General features: G+C 47.1%; 1 pseudogene; it reads left to right on the top strand.

Moving 5' to 3' along the window:
- The first annotated feature begins 17,671 nt into the window (after positions 1 to 17,671).
- LOC139267588 (U2 spliceosomal RNA) lies at positions 17,672 to 17,910 on the top strand (annotated as a pseudogene).
- Positions 17,911 to 18,683: the final 773 nt, after the last annotated feature.

Here is an 18,683-nt window from a genome sequence, read left to right as displayed (position 1 = left end):
GGAGGATGCTAAGAGGCTGCAGGGTGACTTGGACAGGTTAGGTGAGTGGGCAAATGCATGGCAGATGCAGTATAATGTGGATAAATATGAGGTTATCCTCTTTGCTGGCAAAAACAGGAAGATAGAGTATTTTCTGAATGGTGACAGGTTAGTAAAAGGGGAGGTGCAACGAGACCTGGGTGTCAAAGTACATCAGTCATTGAAAGTTGGCATGCAAGTACAGCAGGCGGTGAAGAAGGCAAATGGCATGTTGGCCTTCATAGCTAAAGGATTTGAGTATAGGAGCAGGGAGGTCTTACTGCAGTTGTACAGGGCCTTGGTGAGGCCTCACCTGGAATATTGTGTTTAGTTTTGGTCTCCTCATTGAGGAAAGACATTCTTGCTTTCGTGCGCCCAAGTGCTGAGAAAATTTCTGTCGCTATTTGAACCAGGCATCGGCAACTTCACAGGCGCCAAGGTGCAGATCCATTTAGTCCCCGATGCAAGGCCCGTTCATCACAAGGCTCGATCGGTTCCATATATGATGAGGGAGAAAGATCGAACTGGACAGACTTCAACGAGAGGGAATCATATCGCCAGTCAAGTTCAACGAGTGGGTAGTCCGATTGTTCCGGTGTTGAAAAGCGATGGCACGGTCAGAATCTGCGGAGACTACAAGGTAACGATCAACCGAGTTTCGTAACAAGATCATTACCCGCTACCCAAAGCGGATGACCTGTTCGCAATGTTAGCGGGGGTGGGGGGGAAGTCGTTCTCCAAGTTGGACCTAACATCTGCCGACATGACACAAAGCTGGCTGAATCTTCAAAAAGATTGACGTGCATTAACACGCACAAAGGGCTGTTTATATACCACAGGTGCCCTTTTGGGATTCGCTCGACTGCTGCCATCTTCCAGAGGAACATGGAAAGTCTGCTGAAATCAGTTCCATGCACCGTTGTGTTTCAAGATGAAATCCTGATCACCGGTCGTGACACCACTGAACACCTGCACAACCTGGAAGAGGTTCTAAGTCGACTCGACAGAGTGAGACTCACGTTGAAACAATCCAGGTGTGTTTTCCGGGGCCAGAGGTCGAATTTTTGGGGAGAAAGATTGTGGCATCAGACCCACGGACTCCAAGACAGAGACCATCAAGAATGCACCTAGACCACAGAATGTGATGGAGCTGCGTTGGTTCTTGCGACTCCTCAACTATTTTGGTAACTTTCTACCTGGGTTAAGCACTTTGCTGGAACCGTTGCACGTGTTGCTATGTAAGGATAATGACTGGGTTTGGGGTAAATCACAAGAGACAGCTTTTGAGGCCAGAAATCTACTTTGTTCTAATAAGTTACTTGTACTGTATGATCCGTGTAACCGATTCGTGCTAGCTTGTGATGCATCTTCGTACGGGGTCGGCTGTGTGTTACAGCAAACCAATGTATCAGGCAAACTTCAACCGGTTGCATACGTGTCTAGAATTCTGTCTAAGGCTGAAAGAGCCTACAGTATGGTTGAGAAAGAGACGTTAGCATGTGTATATGGGGTTAAGAAAATGCACCAATACCTATTTGGACTTCGGTTTGAGCTTGAAACCGACCACAAACCACTTATTTCGCTGTTTTCAGAAAGCAATGGTATAAACACCAATGCTTCATCCCGCATCCAAAGATGGGCACTATCATTGTCTGCCTATGGCTATGTTATCGGCCTCGGACCAGGCACGGAGAACTGTGCTGATGCCCTCAGTCGACTACCATTGCCCACTACCGGGGTGGAAATGGCACACACCGCAGACTTGCTTCTGGTCATGGATACTTTTGAGAGCAAGGGGTCACCCATCATTTCTCGCCAGATCAGGACCTGGACCAGCCAAGATCCTGTATCACTTACAAAAAGTTGTGTCCTCAATGGGAGCTGGTCGGCCGTTCGCGGGGAAATGCAAAATGAAATTAAGCCATTTCACCGACGCAAAGCTGAAAGGTCCATCCATCGGATTGTCTCTTATGGGGTAATCGCGTGGTTTTGCCAAAAAAAAGGCAGGGAAACGTTTATATGTGACCTACACAATACACCCAGGCATAGTCATGATGAAGGCTATAGCCAGGTTACATGTTTAGTGGCCCGGCATTGTCTCGGAATTAGAGTCATGCATACACCAGTGCAACGCATGCTCACAATTGAGCAATGCACCGAGGGAGACTCCATTGAGTCTGTGGTCATGGTCCTCCAAACCGTGGTCCAGGATCAACGTAGATTTTGCTGACCCCTTTCTCGGCAAGATATTTTTAGTTGTAGTGGATGCTTACTCTAAATAGATTGAATGCGTAATCATATCATCCAGCACATCCACTGCCAGCACTGAAAGCCTCCGGGCTATGTTCGCCACCCATGGCTTGCCCGACGTACTTGTCAGTGACAATGGACCGTGTTTCACCAGCTCAGAATTCAACGAGTTTATGACCCGCAATGGCATCAAGCATGTCAGGTCTGCCCCATTTAAGCCCGCATCCAAAGCTCAAGCGGAACGGGCAGTCCAAACTATCAAGCAGAGCTTGAAATGTGTGACGGAAGGCTCCTTGCAGACCCGCTTATCTCAGGTTCTGCTCAGCTACCGATGCGGCCCCACTCGCTCACTGGGGTTCCCCCTGCAGAATTGTTAATGAAGATAGCACTCAAAACCAGGCTCTCCCTAGTCCACCCGGATCTAAATGATCGTGTGGAAACCCGGCGTCACCAGCAAAACATGTACCACGATCGCGCGGCTGTATCGCGTGACATTGATGTTAATGACCCTGTGTTTGTCCTTAATTACGGTCATGGTCCTAAATGGGTCGCTGGCACTGCCTTGGCCAAGGACGGAAATAGAGTGTTTATAGTCAAACTAATGAATAGACAAACGTGCAGAAAGCATTTGGATCAGACCAAACTGCGGTTCACCGAATACCAGGAACAACCTGAAGAGGACATCACCATCATCGATCCACAAACACACAAACGACCTCGCTGTCAATCAAGAGGATGAACCACCACTCCCAACATTCCTGTCAGACCAGCTGCATCGCAGTGCAGAAATTATCCGACCAACTCACCCATGCCAGAGTTTGAAATCAGACGGATCAACCAGGGAACGTAGGGCCCCGAATCATCTCAACTAGTAAATCATTTGTATCAAAGACTTTGGAGGGAGTGATGTTATGTATGTAAACATTGTAACTCTGTAAGACTTGTCACCAGAGGGCGCAACTGTTGGAGGCCTAAGGGTCACCTGCATACCTCGTGCAATGGAATATAAAAGGTTGTCTGCCATGCTGCTCAGGCACTCTGGAGTTGTATTAAAGAGACTAAGGTGACATCAGTTTTAGCTCACAGTACTCAGTCTTGTGGAGTTCTTCCATACTTAACAGCTGAGGCCTCAACTATTTACAATTTATATTATTGAGTTGGATGAAGGAACCGAGTGTAATGTAGCCAACTTTGCTGATGATACAAAGATGGGTGGGAAAGCAAGTTGTGAGGAGGACACAAAAAATCTTCAAAGGATGTAGACAGGCTAAGTGAGTGAGCAAAAATTTGGCAGATGGAGTATAATGTTGGAACGTGTGTGATTATCCACTTTGGTAGGAAAAATAAAAAAGCAAATTATTATTTAGAGGGAGATAAATTACAAAATACTGCAGTACAGAGGGACCTGGGGGCCCTTGTGCATGAAACACAAAAAGTTAGTGTGCAGATAATCAGGAAGGCAAATGGAATGTTGGCGTTTATTGCAAATGGGATGGAGTTCCAAAGCAGAGAAGCCCTGCTACAACTGTATAGGGTATTGGTGAGGCCACACCTAGAGTACTGCGTACAGTTTTGGTCTCCTTATTTAAGGAGGGATATACTTGCATGGAGGCAGTTTAGAGAAGGTTCACTAGGTTGATTCCTGAGATGAAGGAGTTGACTTATGAGGAAAGATTGAGTAGGTTGGGCCTATACTCAGTGGAGTTGAGAAGAATGAGAAGTAATCTTATGAAACATATAAGATACTGAGGGGGCTCGACAAGGTAGATGCAGAGAGGATGTTTCCCCTCGTGGGGGAATCTAGAACTAGTGGGCATAGTTTCAGAATAAGGGATCGCCCATTTAAAACTAGATGAGGAGGAATTTTTTCTCTCAGAGGGTTGTAAATCTATGGAATTCTCTGCCCCAGACAGCTGTGGAGGCTGGGTCATTGAATATATTTAAGGCGGAGATCGACAGATTTTTGAGCGATAAGGGAATAAAGGGTTATGGGGAGCGGGCAGGGAAGTGGAGCTGAGTCCATGATCAGATCAGCCGTGATATTATTGAATACGGAACAGGCTCGAGGGGCCAAATGGCCTACTCCTGCTCCTATTTCTTATGTTTTTATGTGATTATATTCTTAGTTCCCAATGGTTGTGATTTAACGAGCCTGGCTGAGATGTGGATCTGGTTATCGGGCAGTGTTCTCCGAGACTTCAATAGTCTTTTGTGTGTCATCCATGGCTCAGTACTCGAGTCCCTTTCACTACATCAGGACGTCCCAAAACGCTTTACACCCAATGAAGTGACTGAATTAACCAGGAACAATTTGCAGGGCTATGGGGAAAAAGAAAGCGAGTGGGACTAATTAGGCAGCTCTTTCAAAGAGCCAACACAGGCACGATGGGCCGAGTGGCCTCCTTCTGGGCTATAAGATTATATGTGTTTTATCAAGACATTTAAAGACGTGCATCAGATCATCTCTCCGTCTGATCCTTTCCAGTGAAATGAAATTCTTCCCAATTTAAAATATCACCTCTCAGTATTTTTCACTCATCAATCAATTTTATGATACACAAAAGAATAAAATATGGGCAAATCTTACTGGGTGTCACCTTTAAAGAGCAGGAATGTATTATGTATGTAAACATTACCAATGTGGAAGACTTGCCACCAGAGGGCACACCTATGGGAGACCCAAGGGTTACCTGCACACCCTGGGCAAGCAGGTATAAAAGGTAGTCTACCATGCTACCTCCTCACACTGGAGTTACAATAAAGAGACCAAGCTCACAACAGTTTGAGCTGAAGATATACAGTCTTGTGGAGTTATTTTAAACGTAACAATTAGCGACGAGTAACAGATCACGAATTTTCACGAGGTTATGGCTGCCGTTGGTATTCTTGAGAGATTTGTTGAGGGCGATGATTGTGAAGCCTTCGTTAAGTGTCTTGACCAGTACTTCGTGGCCAACGAGCTGGAAAAGGCAGAAACCGCGATCAAGCGCAGTGTGATTCTCCTCACTGTTTTGCGGGTCCATGATATATGGCCTCATCAAAAATTTGCTAGCACCGACTAAACCAACAGACAAGACATATGAAGAGTTGTACACGCTGGTTCGGGAACACCTCAAGCTGAAAGAGAGCATCTTGATGGTCAGGTATCGCTTTTATCCGCACCACCGCTCCGAGGCCCAGGACACGGCGAGCTACGTCGCCGACCTAAGACTCCTTGCGGGACTGTGCATATTTGCTAGATTTTTGGGGGAAGTGTTGCGAGATTTTTTTCGTGCTTGGAATCGGTCACGAGGTCAATTCTTCACAAACTGATGTCTGCCGAATCCCTAGATCTGAGCAAGGCCATCAGGATAGCTCGGCTTTCATGTCCACGAACAATAACACTAAACAGATATCATTGCAGCATCGGAACTCACCGGCAAGTACTGTGCGTAAAATAATGCATCAGCCGGCAGAACTGTACATGGCAGGGCCTACATGCCCACAGAGGCCAGATCGAGGATGACTCAGATTCCGCCGTGGGGTGTGAATGTGAATCCACTGGCACCGTGTTGGCGCTGCGGGGGTAATCACCGAGCCCATCAATGTCGATTCAAGCAGTACGTGTGCAAGGACTGTGGAACAATGGGGCACCTCCAGCGAATGTGCAGATGTGCTGTGACTCACCATGTGGCAGAGTCGGCAGGAGATGACCGATCCGGCGCTCAACGAGTAAGAGAGGCAACTCAACCCGAGGCTGAAGAGGAAGTGTACGGGGTACACACCTTCACCACCAAAAGCCCTCCGATAATGTTAAAAGTCAAATTAAATAGCATTCCAGTTTCCATGGAATTGGACACTGGGGCGAGTCAGTCAATTATGAGCCAGAAGGCTTTTGAGAAACTGTGGGGCAACAAGGCACAAAGGCCAAAACTAAGTCTGATCCACACCAAGCTGCGCACTTACACCAAAGAGCTCATGGCAATAATTGGCAGTGCAGCAGTGAAGGTATCGTACGATGGAGCTGTGCATCATTTACCACTATGGATTGCATCAGGCGATGGCCCAACGCTGGCTAGGAAAGATCCGATGGAACTGGGATGATATTAAAGCACTGTCTTTGGAGGATGACGCCTCGTGCGCCCAAGTTCTAAACAAATTCCCATCGTTATTCGAGCCAGGCATCGGCAACTTCACAGGCGCCAAAGTGCAGATCCATCTAGTCCCTGAGGCACAACCCGTTCATCACAAGGCCCGAGCGGTTCCATGCATGATGCGAGAGAAAGTCGAGATTGAGCTGGACAGACTTCAACGAGAGGGGATCATATCGCCAGTCGAATTTAACGAGTGGGCCAGTCCAATTGTTCCGGTGTAGAAGAGCGATGGGACGGTCAGAATCTGCGGGGACTACAAGGTAATGATCAACTGAGTCTTGTAACAAGACCAGTACCCACTACCCAAAGTGGATGACCTGTTTGCAATGCTTGCAGGGTGGAAGTCGTTCACCAAGCTGGATCTAACTTCTGCTTACATGACATACGAGCCGGCTGAACCTTTGAAAATATTGACGTACATCAACACACATAGAGGACTGTTCATATACCAAAGATGCCCCTTTGGGATTCATTCGGCGGAGGCCACCTTCCAGAGGAACACGGAGAGTCTGCTGAAATCGGTTCCATGCACTGTGGTGTTCCAAGATGACATCTTGATCACTGGCCTCAACACCACCGAACACTTGCAGGAACTGGAAGAGGTTCTCAAGTGACTGGACAGAGTGGGACTCAGGTTGAAATGCTCCAAGTGTGTTTTCCTGGTGCCAGAGATTGAATTTCTGGGGAAAAAAGATTGCGGCGGACGGCATCAGACCCACGGACTCCAAGACGGAGGCCATCAAGAATGCACCCAAACCACAGAATATAATGGAGCTGCGTTCGTTCCTAGGACTCCTCAACTATTTTGGTAACTTTCTACCGGGGTTGAGCACTTTGCTGGAACCATTGCATTTATTGCTACGCAAGGGTGATGACTAGGTTTGGGGTAAAGCTCAAGGGCCAGCCTTTAACAAGGCCAGAAACCTGCTATGTTCCAACAAGTTACTTGTATTGTATGACCCGTGTAAACGTTTAGTACTAGCTTGTGACGCATCTTCGTATGGGTTTGGTTGTGTGTTACAGCAAGCCAATGGGTCAGGCAAACTGCAATCGGTTGCATATGCATCCAGAAGCTTATCTAAGGCTGAAAAAGCCTGTAGTATGATTGAAAAAGAAGCATTAGTATGCGTATACGGGGTTAAGAAAATGCACCAATACCTATTTGGGCTCCGGTTCGAGCTCGAAACCGACCACAAGCCGCTCATTTTGTTTTTCTCAGAAAGCAAAGCTATTAACACAAATGCTTCATCCCGCATCCAAAGATGGGCACTAACATTATCTGCATATGATTATGTAATCCACCACAGACCTGGCACGGAGAACTGTGCGGATGCCCTCAGTTGGCGACATTGCCCGCCACCGGGGTGGAAATGGCGCAGCCCGCAGACTTGCTCCTTGTAATGGATGCTTTTGAGAGTGAGGGGTCATCCGTCACGGCTCATCAAATCAGGACCTGGACTAGCCCGGACCCGGTGCTATCACTAGTAAAAAGCTGTGTCCTCAATGGGAGCTGGTCGGCGGTCACAGGGGAAATGCAAGACGAAATTAAGCCGTTCCACCGACGCAACGACGAAATGTCCATCCATTCGAACTGCCATCTATGTGGGAATTGTGTAATTACTGGTGAGGACAATAGCTCCTCTGGGGAGTACAGCCAGAGCCAAGTCCATGGCACCATGGGTGGCTCAGCTGCACAGAGGGGAGGAAGAAGAGTGGAAGAGCAATAGTGGTAGGGGATTCGATAGTTAGGGGAGCAGACAGGTGTTTCTGCAGCCACAGACGTGACTCCAGGATGGTATGTTACCTCCCTGGTGCAGGGTCAAGGATGTCACCCAGAGGCTGCAGGGCATTCTGGGAGGTGAGGTCTTGGTCCATATTGGGACCAATGACAAAGGTAGAAAGAAGGATAAGGTCCTGCAGGCAGAGTTTAGGGATCTAGGAGGGAGATTACAAAACAGGACCTCAAAGATAGTAATCTCCGGATTACTCCTGATGCCACGTGCTAGTGAGTACAGAACTAGGAAGATAGAGAAGACGAATGCATGGCTAGAGAGATGGTGCAGGTGGGAGGGCTTTAGATTCGTGAGGCATTGGGACCGTTTCTGTGGGAGGAGGAACCTGTACAAGCCGGACGGATTGAACGTCAAGAACTGGGACCAATATCCTCGCGGGGGGTTTGCAAGTGCTGTTGGTGTGGGTGACATTAGCTTCAGGGGGATGGGAACCTGAGAATAGATCCAAAAGGGAGAGAAGCAAAGCTAAAATTGGAAAGCAAAAATGTAGAAAGTGAATTTGGAAGACAGAGGAAACAAGGGCTAGAAAATAGACAACAAGGGAGCTTAGCAGTGCTAAATGGTGTATACTTCAAAGCAAGGAGTCTAGGGAATAAGATAGATGCGCTGAGAGCACAGATAGACACTTGGGAGTATGATATTGTAGCTACTACTGATATATGGCTGAAAGAAGGGCAGGTATGGCAGCTCAACATTCCTGGTTACAGGGTTTTCAGACGGGACAGAAAGGACGGTAAAAAATGAATGGGGGTCACAGTATTGATTAAAGAAACAATTACAGCTATGAGGAGAGATAATATATTGGAAGGATCATCAAATGAGGCCATATGGTTTGAATTGAAGAAATGGGCGATCACACTGCTAGGAGTGTACAATAGACACCCAAACAGTCAGAGGGAGATAGAAGAGTAAATATAGAAACATAGAAACATAGCAAATAGGTACAGGGGTTGGTCATTCGGCCCTTCGAACCTGCACCACCATTCAATATGACCATGGCTGATCATGCAACTTCAGTACCCCATTCCTGCTTTCTCTCCGTACCTTTTGATCCATTTAGCCATAAAGGTCACATCTAATTCCCTTTTGAATATATCTAACGAACTGGCCTCAACAACTTTCTGCGGTAGAGACTTCCACAGGTTCACAATTCTCTGAATGAAGAAGTTTCTCCTCATCTCGGTCTTAACTGGCTTACTCCTAGACTGTGACCCCTGGTTCTGGGCTTCCTCAACATCGGGGACATTCTTCCTGCATCTAACCTGTTCAATCCCATCAGAATTTCATAAGTTTCTGTGAGATCTCCTCTCATTCTTCTAAATTCCAATGAATATAAGCTTAGTCGATCCAATCTATCTTCATATGTCAATCCTACCATCCCAGGAATCAGTCTGGTGAACCTTCGCTGCACTCGCTCAATAACAAGAATGTCTTTCCTCAGATTAGGAGACCAAAACTGTACACAATATCTCGGCAAATTTCTGAGAAATGCAAAAACTATAGGGCAGTAATAGTAGGGGATTTCAACTACCCTAATATTTACTGGGATAAAATTAGTCTAAATGGTATAGAGGGTGCAGAATTCCTAAAATGCATTCAGGAGAACTTTTTTAGCCAGTATTTAACAAGAGCAACAAGGGAGGGGGCGGTTCTGGACTTAGTTTTCGGGAATGAAGCTGGACAGGTGGAAGGGTTATCAGTGGGAGAGCATTTTGGTGCTAGTGATCATAACTCAGTTAGATTTAAGGTGGTTATGGAAATGGAAAAAGATAGACCATAAATAAAAGTTGTCAATTGGGGAAAAGCCAATTTTGCTAAGCGGAGATGGAATTTAGCCAAAGTGGACTATAAATGGCTACTTGGAGATAAATCACTTTCAGGGCAGTGGGAGGCTTTCAAGGAGAAGATCCTGAAGGTTCAGAGCAAGTATGTTCCCTTAAAGAAAAATGATGGGACTAACAAATCTAGAGCGGCCTGCATGTCAAGTAATATACAGGATAGGATAAAAATAAAAAGGGAGACTTATGACATTTACCGAGGGCTCAATACTGCAGAAATTCTAGAGGAGTATAGAAAGTGCAGGGGTGCAATTAAAAAGGAACTTAGGAAAGCAAAGATAAAGCATGGAAATACTTTGGCAAGTTAAATCAAGGAAAACCCAAAGATGTTTTAAAAATACATTAAGAGCAAGAGGATAACTAGAGAAAGAGTCAGGCCTGGAGGCGGTATGGTTCATATGAATACTTTGTGTCTGTTTTCACGAAAGAGAAGGGCAATGCATACGTTGCAATAAGGGAGGAGGAGTGTGAAATATTAGACAAAATAAACATAGTGAGGGAGGAAGTATTAAGGGACATAGCAGCTTTGAAAGTGGCTAACTCCCCAGGCCCAGATGAAATGTACCCAGGCTGTTAAGAGAAGCAAAAGGTGAAATAGCAGAGGCTCTGACCATCATTTTCAAATCCACTCTGGCTACAGATGTGGTGCCGAAGGACTACTAATGTTGTACCTTTGTTTAAAAGGGGAGAATGGGATAGACCGAGTAAGTACAGACCAGTCAGCCTAACCTTGGTGGTGGGAAAATTATTGGAAAAAATTCTGAGGAACAGGATAAATCTTCATTTAGAAAGACACAGATTAATCAAAGACAGTCAGCACGGATTTGTTAAGTGAAGGTGGTGTCTGATGAACTTAATTTAATTTTTTGAGGAGGTAACAAGTAGCGTTGCTGATGATACTGGATTTGATGCATGTATATGGATTTTAGCAAAGTTTTTGATATGGTCCCACATGGCAGACTGGTCATGAAAGTAAAAGCCCATAGGAGCCAGAGTAAAGTGGCAAGTTGTATCCAAAATTGGCTCAGAGGCAGGAAGCAAAGGGTAATGGTTGGTGGGAGTTTTTCTAACTGGAAGAATCTTTCCAGTGGGATCAGTACTAGGTCCCTTGCCTTTTGTGGTATATATCAATGATTTACACAGTTGGGAGTAGTTAGGCCACAACTAGAGTATTGTGTGCAGTTGTGGTCACCACATTACAGGAAAGGTACAAGGGATATTTACAAGGATGTACTGGAGAATTTTAGTTATAAGGAAATATTGGATAGGCTGGGTTTGCTTTGTTTGGAACAGATGAGGCTGAGGGGAGACCTTATTGAGGTGTATACAATTATGAGGAGCCTAGGTAGAGTGGATAGGAAGGATCTATTTCCCTTAGCAGAAGGGTCAACAACCAGGCAGCATAGATTTAAAGTAATTGGTAGGAGGTTTAGAGGAGATCTGAGGGGAAATGCCTTCACCCAGAGGGTGGTGGGGGTTTGGAACTCACTGACTGAAAGGGTGGTAGAGGCAGAAACCCTCACCACATTTAAGAAATGCTTGGATGTGCACTTGAACTGAAATAATCCACAGGGTTACGGATCAAGAGCTGGAAGTGAGATTAAGCTGGATAGCTCTTTGTCGGCCGGCGCGGACACGATGGCCTGAAATGGCCTCCTTCTGTGTTGTAAATTTCTATGATTCAATGTTTCTCTGATTGAACCGAGGTTTCTTCTCAGTTGAACATAAAAAAATCCCATGGCACTGTTTCAAGGAAGAGCGGGATTGCTCTCCTGGTAAATATTTATCCCTCAAGCAGCAGTGATAAGCCATGTTTTCTGGCAATTATCATATTGCTGTTTGTCTGATCTTGTGCTCAAATTGGCTGCCATGTGTCCACATTGTACTAAAGACAACACTTCAATTGTACTTCATTTTCTGTAATGTACTTTGGGATGTCCTGAGGGAGTGAAAGGCGCTGTAAAATTGCAAATGTTTTATTCTAATTTGAGTGGAATTAATTCCTTGTAACTGGGAGGAGAATATTTAATTACCAGACTCATTAAAGCAACACTGACCTCACTAGATTGGAGCTGAGTCAACACACACTGTGCACAGCAGACAAACTCCCCATAACCCATTCTCTGTGAAGCTCAGAAACCGATGAAATGCAGAACAATCTCAAATCAAATCAAGTCTTCACTTCAGGGCAATGGCTGGAAATCAGACATCTCACTGGAGAAAATCTCTGCTGGTTCAACAGAGGCCACGGGTCTAATTATACATCGAGCGGGGAATAAGAGTGTTGGCAGATTGTGAGCTCCTTCTGTTCCTCTGGGCACTTGAGGGATAATTAGTGGGACAGGCTCCAATCAGGGAGATTATAAGGATGTCACTGGCATCACAATCTGAGCTAAACAGTGTGACCGCAACAAGAAATTACTGGAGAATCAGCTTCTGTATCAAACTTGACTGGGCCCAGACTATTCACACCCAGTGCATGGACATCCCATAATCCCCAGGTTCAACATGACCGTAATGAATGAACCATTTATCCCGACTCTCTGTTCTCTGTTAGTTAACCAAACCTCTATCCATGCTAATTTATTACCCCCAACCCTGAGAACTTTTATCTTGTGCAGTAACCTTTTATGTGGCACCTTGTCAATTGCCTTCTGGAAGTCCAAATAAACCACATCCATTGGTTCCCCTTTATCCACCCTGTTCATTACATCCTCAAAGAATTCCAGCAAGTTTGTCAAATATGACTTCCCCTTCTTAAATCCATGCTGACTCTGGCTGACCGAATTTTGCTTTTCCAAATGTCCTGCTACTGCTTCCTTAATAATGGACTCCAATATTTTCCCAACCACAGATGTTAGGCTAACTGGTTTATAGTTCCCGGCTTTTTGTCTGCCTCCTTTTTTAAATAGGGGCAATACATTTGCAATTTTCCAATCTGCTGGGACTGCCCTAGAATCCAGGGAATTTTGGTAAATTACAACCAATGCATCCACAATCCCTGCCGATACTTCTCTTAAGACCCTAGGATGCAAGCCATCAGGTCCAGGGGATTTATCTGCCTTTCGTCCCATTATCTTACTGAGCAGCACCTCCTTAGTGATTGTGATAAGTTCCTCCGCCGCATAGCCCCAAGACTATCCACTGTCGGAATATTGTTAGTGTCCTCTACCGTAAAGACTGATACAAAATATTGTTCAGAATTTCTGCCATCTCCATGTTCCCCATTACTAATTCCCCGGTCTCGTCCTCTAAGGGACCAACATTTACTTTACCACTCTTTTTCTTTTTATATACCTATAGAAACTCTTACTATCTGTTTGTATAATTTGGGCTAGTTTACTTTCATAGTCTATCTTCCCTTTCTTAATCATTTTTTTAGTCGTTCTTTGCTGGCTTTTAAAAGCTTCCAGTCTTCTGTCCTCCCACTAGTTTTGGCCACTTTGTATGCCCTTGTTTTTAATTGGATACCATCCTTTATTTCTTTAGTTAGCCACGGATAGCTTTCTTTTCTCACACTCTTTCCTCCTCACTGGAATATATTTTTCTTGAGAGTTGTGAAATATCTCCTTAAATGTATACCACTGTTCATCAACCGTGCTGCACTTTAGTCTATTTTCCCAGTCCACTTCACCCAACTCTGCCCTCATACCTTCATAGTCTCCTTTATTTAAGCTTAATACGCTGGTAAGAGATCCAACTTTCTCACCCTCCATCTGAATTTGAAATTCAATCATGTTATGATCACTCATTCCGAGGGGATCCATTACTCAGGAATTGTCTCATTACACAGGACCAGATCTAAGATAGCCTGCCCCCTGGTTGGTTCCGTTACGTACTGCTCAAGGAACCCATCCTTTGATGTATAACATCACCATACTCCAGTTCTTACTGGTGCAATGCTGTAGCGCTCCCTCAGTACTGCCATTCCGACAGTGTAGCACTCTCTCAGTACTGCCCCTCCGACAGTGCAGCACTCCCTCAGTACTGTCCCTCCGACAGTGCAGCACTCCCTTAGTACTGCCCCTCCGATGTGTAGCACTCTCTCAGCACTGCCCCTCCAACAGTGCAGCACTCCCTCACTATTGCGTTGAGAGTGTCAGCCTGGATGTTGTGTCAAGTCTCTGGAGTGGCTCTTGAACTCTCAACCTTCTGACTCAGAGGGGAGAGTGCTGCCCACTGAGCCACAGCTGACACACAATGCACTGAAACTAGACACAGCCTATAATATAGAGTGCGATGTGGTTTATGGTGCCCACTCTCAGGGATGAGTATGTGTGAGTGAATGATTCACACAATGAATGATGTGTTTATGAAGGGTCGGGTTTGGAGTTTTCATCAAGCCGGGTGATTAGGGATGAGTCGCTGAGCTGAGTTTGTGAATTGCTTGCTGATCGAGGCAGGCGGGTGAGAGGAGTGGAAGAAAATCTTCTTGACATCTGTGTGTTGTTGGGAGTAAAGTGCAAGCCCATCAGTAACGGGGTGTGAGTCATCAGGGAGCTGCTGTCAGAGTGAGGTTGGAACACTGATGACCTGATATTGATGTTTCTGTCTGCTGGGCAGGTAATGAAGGAAGGGAAATATTCTTCCTGCTCTTTTCACTCTTCGATAGTACGCGGCCCACTAATTCCTGGGAGGCTCGGCAACCCAATGTGACGGGATTTGCATTTTGGAAATGTGAAGCCTGTCATCCTGCCCGTGCCGTTTGAACTACGAACTCTTGGGACAGTTTCCGACCTGCCCTGATTGCAGCTGGATATGGAAACAATATCAAACCATTTACTGCCTCCATCCTGATCACTGGGCCCTCCCTATATCTCATGGAGTCATAGAATCAGACAGCACAGAAGGAGGCCATTCGGCCCATCGTGCCTGTGCCGGCTCTTTGAAAGAGCGATCCAATTAGTCACACTCCCTACTCTTTCCCCACAGACCTGCAAACTTTTCCTTTTCAGGTATTTATCCAGATCACTTTTGAAAGTTACTGTTGAATCTGCTTCCACTGCCGGAAAAGATCACAACAACTCTCTGTGTGAAAAAAACCTCCCCTTCGCCTTCTTTGCTCTAAGGAGAACAATCTCTCCACAGAACTGAATCCCACAGCTCTTCACAGTTTATCGCCATGGTTTCCAATAGTTTCAGGAAGCAGTGACCATAACGATATAAAGTACCCGACCCGGGCTGTGTTATTGATTCTTTTTGTTTCAGTGATTCACAGTGCGGATTCCATCCATTACGCACTGGGAGGACAGATGCACCAAGATTAGTGTCCTCGACCAGGCCAACATCCCCAGCATCGAAGCACTGACCACACTCGACCAGCTCCGTTGGGTGGGCCACATTGCTTGCATGCCTGAAACAAGCCTCCCAAAGCAAGCGCTCTACTCAGAACTCCTACACGGTAAGTGAGCCCCAAGTGGGCAGAGGAAACATTTCAATGACACCCTCAAAGCCACCTCGATAAAATGCAACATCCCCACTGACACCTGGGAGTCCCTGTCCAAAGACGGCCCTAAGTGGAGGAAGAGCATCCGGGAGGGCGCTGAGCACCTCGAGTCTCGTCGCTGACAGCATGCAGAAATCAAACGCAGGCAGCGGAAGGAACGTGCTGCAAACCAGACTCCCCAGCCACCCTTTCCTCCAACCACTGTCTGTCCCACCTGTGACAGAGACAGTGACTGTACAGTCACCGAAGATCTCACTTTTAGAGCGGAAGCAAATCTTCCTTGATTTCGAGGGACGGCCTATAATGATGATGGTTATTGATTCATTCTCGGGATGTGGGCATCACTGACAGGGTCTTCTTGGCTGTGAAGCATTTTGGGACATCCTGAGGTCTTGGAAGGCGCAAAAGAAATTAATGTTCTTTCGTTTCTGTAGATTCAGTGGGAATAAAACAGGATTTATTTTACCATTCAGAGCGCGAGTTGATTTGTGAGATGTTATCAGTGTTTGACACTCTGTGTAATGTTTCTGTCTGTCTTGTCTTTGACCTCACTGAACGGTTATTACTCTGCACAGATCTCAGCTCTAATTGGAACCTCCATTAGCTGCAGTGACAGCACAGTCCCAGACTGTCTGGGGGTGTCACTGATCTCCGTGTCTGTCTCGCGCCCAACACCAGGGCACCCTGAGATCACCCAGCACCCCACCCCTCTCCCCCCATCACCCAGCTCCCTGCCCTTCTTCCCCCATCACCCAGCTCCCCACCCCTCAACCCCATCACCCTGCTCCCCACCCTTTTCCCCCCCATCACCCAGCTCCCCACCCCTCTCCCCCCATCACCCAGCTCCCTGCCCCTCTTCCCCCATCACCCAGCTCCCCACCCCTCACCCCCATCACCCAGCTCCTCACCCCCCATCACCCAGCTCCCCGCCCCTCTCCTCCATCACCCAGCTCCCCACCCCTCACCCCCCATCACCCAGCTATCCGCTCCTCTCCCCCCATCATCCAGCTCCCTGTCCCGTTCCTCCCATCACCCAGCTCCCCACCCCTCTCCCCCCATCACCCAGCTCCCCACCCCTCTCCCCCATCACCTAGCTCCCCGCACCTCTCCCACATCACCCAGCTCCCCACCCCTCTCCCCCCATCACCCAGCTCCCCACCCCTCTCCCCCCATCACCCAGCTCCCCGCCCCTCTCCCCCATCACCCAGCTCCCCACCCCTCTCCCCCCATCACCCAGCTCCCTGCCCCTCTCCCCCATCACCCAGCTCCCCACCCCTCTCCCTCCATCACCCTGCTCCCTGCCCCTCTCCCCGCTATCACCATCTGCGTGTCTGCCCCTCTCCCCCCCATCACAAGGTCCTTCCTCACTGATTCCCCGCAGACGCTGGCCACTCTTTAGTGAACCAGAGCTGGGCTTTCAACAATAAAACTGTGATCAACAACAACCACAACAACAACTTGCAATTATATAGCACCTTTAACAGAGTAAAATGTCCCAAGGTGCTTCACAGGAGCGTAAATCTGACACAATCTGACATCGAGCCACATAAGGCGGTATTAGGACAGGTGACCAAAGGCTTGGCCCAGGAATTAGGTTTCATGGAGCATCTTAAAGATGGAGAGAGAGGCGGAGAGGAAGAGCGGTTTCGGGGGGGAACTCCAGAGCTTAGGGCCCAGGCAGCTGAAAGCATGGCCGCCAATGGCGGGTGATGAAAGTAGTGGGATGAGCAGGAGGCCAGGCAGGTGCCGCTGATCACAGGTCAAGTCTAACTGAGCCGTTCACAACAGAACCTCCGGGAGAAATGGGTCTCTCGCTAAAAATTTACATTGTGGGGGGACCAATTTCAGGCCCAGATTCAGGAACATAGGATTTGTTAAACAGACCCAGGGTCCATCGAGTTCACCGTCTACCATCCTGGTAGTCACATGATCCAATGATAATGGAGTTATTGACCAATCACAGCGATGGACCTCGATCAATGAGTCTACAACTGACCCAGACATGAGGTGAAGGAAAACCCCGGGGTGGAGAGCTTTGGGAACCATAGGCCCAAAGTCACCTGTTCCCCCCCGAGCTCGCTACACCCACCACAAAGCACGTCCCAAATTACTCAGATACTGGAGCACACAATGTGATTTTCTGGGGGAAGTCTATCTCATTTGCCTTTGAATGAATCAATACTAACTGCTCCCATCGCTTCTCGGCCTTTTGGCTAAGATCATGCGTAACTGACCTGACAGGGGAGTAGCCACCATGACCTCCGGGTGGTTCTCCCTGGATCAGGAAGGTATATGCTTGCTTTTTTGGAAACAGGAGGTGGGTGGGGTGGCTTGACCCATCCACCTCCACGGAGGTGTGTGGGGGACCTGACCCATCCACCTCCATGGCACGAACTTGGTATTGCAGTACTTCCAGGAACGGTGCAGTGGCTCTAGGCCTTTTGGCTAAGAGCATTGGCGCAGAGTGATCCTTGGCGTGTGCAAGGTGACCTCTGGCGTTTGTGATTTGACAAAGAATTGGAACGATTGGCTACGAATTTAAAAAAAAAATACTAACTGCTCCCACTGTCTCGCTAGGGAGCCTGTTCCATAGACTGACCACACTCACTGAAATATTATTTCCCCAGATTAGTTTTGAATTTGCCCTTCAAGCGCAGTCTGTTTCCTCTGGGTCTACTGTTCTGGACAAGGTGACACAGCTGATCACGGTCGACATTATCCAGTCCCTTTAGAATGCTAAAAACAGCGAGTGTGAAAGTCACAACAGCCCAGACCTTGGAACACACACAAGACCCAGGATGTTCAGTGTGAGCAACACTGCGATCAGATCCAACCAAATCAAAGCTCCAGGATGAAACAAGCAAAGTGCCGTGGGAACAGGAGGGAAATTAGCGGAGTGAGAATCTGTGGAGCAACGAGAGAGACATTTGGAAATGTTGGGTCCGTCCCGAGTACTGGGGCAGTAGGAAATGTCCCACTCTGCAAATTACTAAACAATCAGTCCAAGGATGAGCAAAGTGAAATGATTGGAAAGTCAAGTGGAAACAATTTCACTTTATTAACATTTAAACAGGCGACGTCAGGCCCAGATATAAATAATGAATAAAGTGTGTGCAATGCCGGGAATGTTTGACCTTCAGATCAGCGCTGCACTCTCTGAGGATTTCTCTCAAACCTTTCACTAGAGCTTCCAATCGCCAATTTC

Source organism: Pristiophorus japonicus, chromosome 7, assembly GCF_044704955.1.
Source record: "Pristiophorus japonicus isolate sPriJap1 chromosome 7, sPriJap1.hap1, whole genome shotgun sequence".
In the NCBI taxonomy this organism is placed as follows: domain Eukaryota; kingdom Metazoa; phylum Chordata; class Chondrichthyes; family Pristiophoridae; genus Pristiophorus; species Pristiophorus japonicus.
Note: the sequence above shows the minus strand (reverse complement) of the source record. Positions and strands in the feature narration are given on the sequence as shown.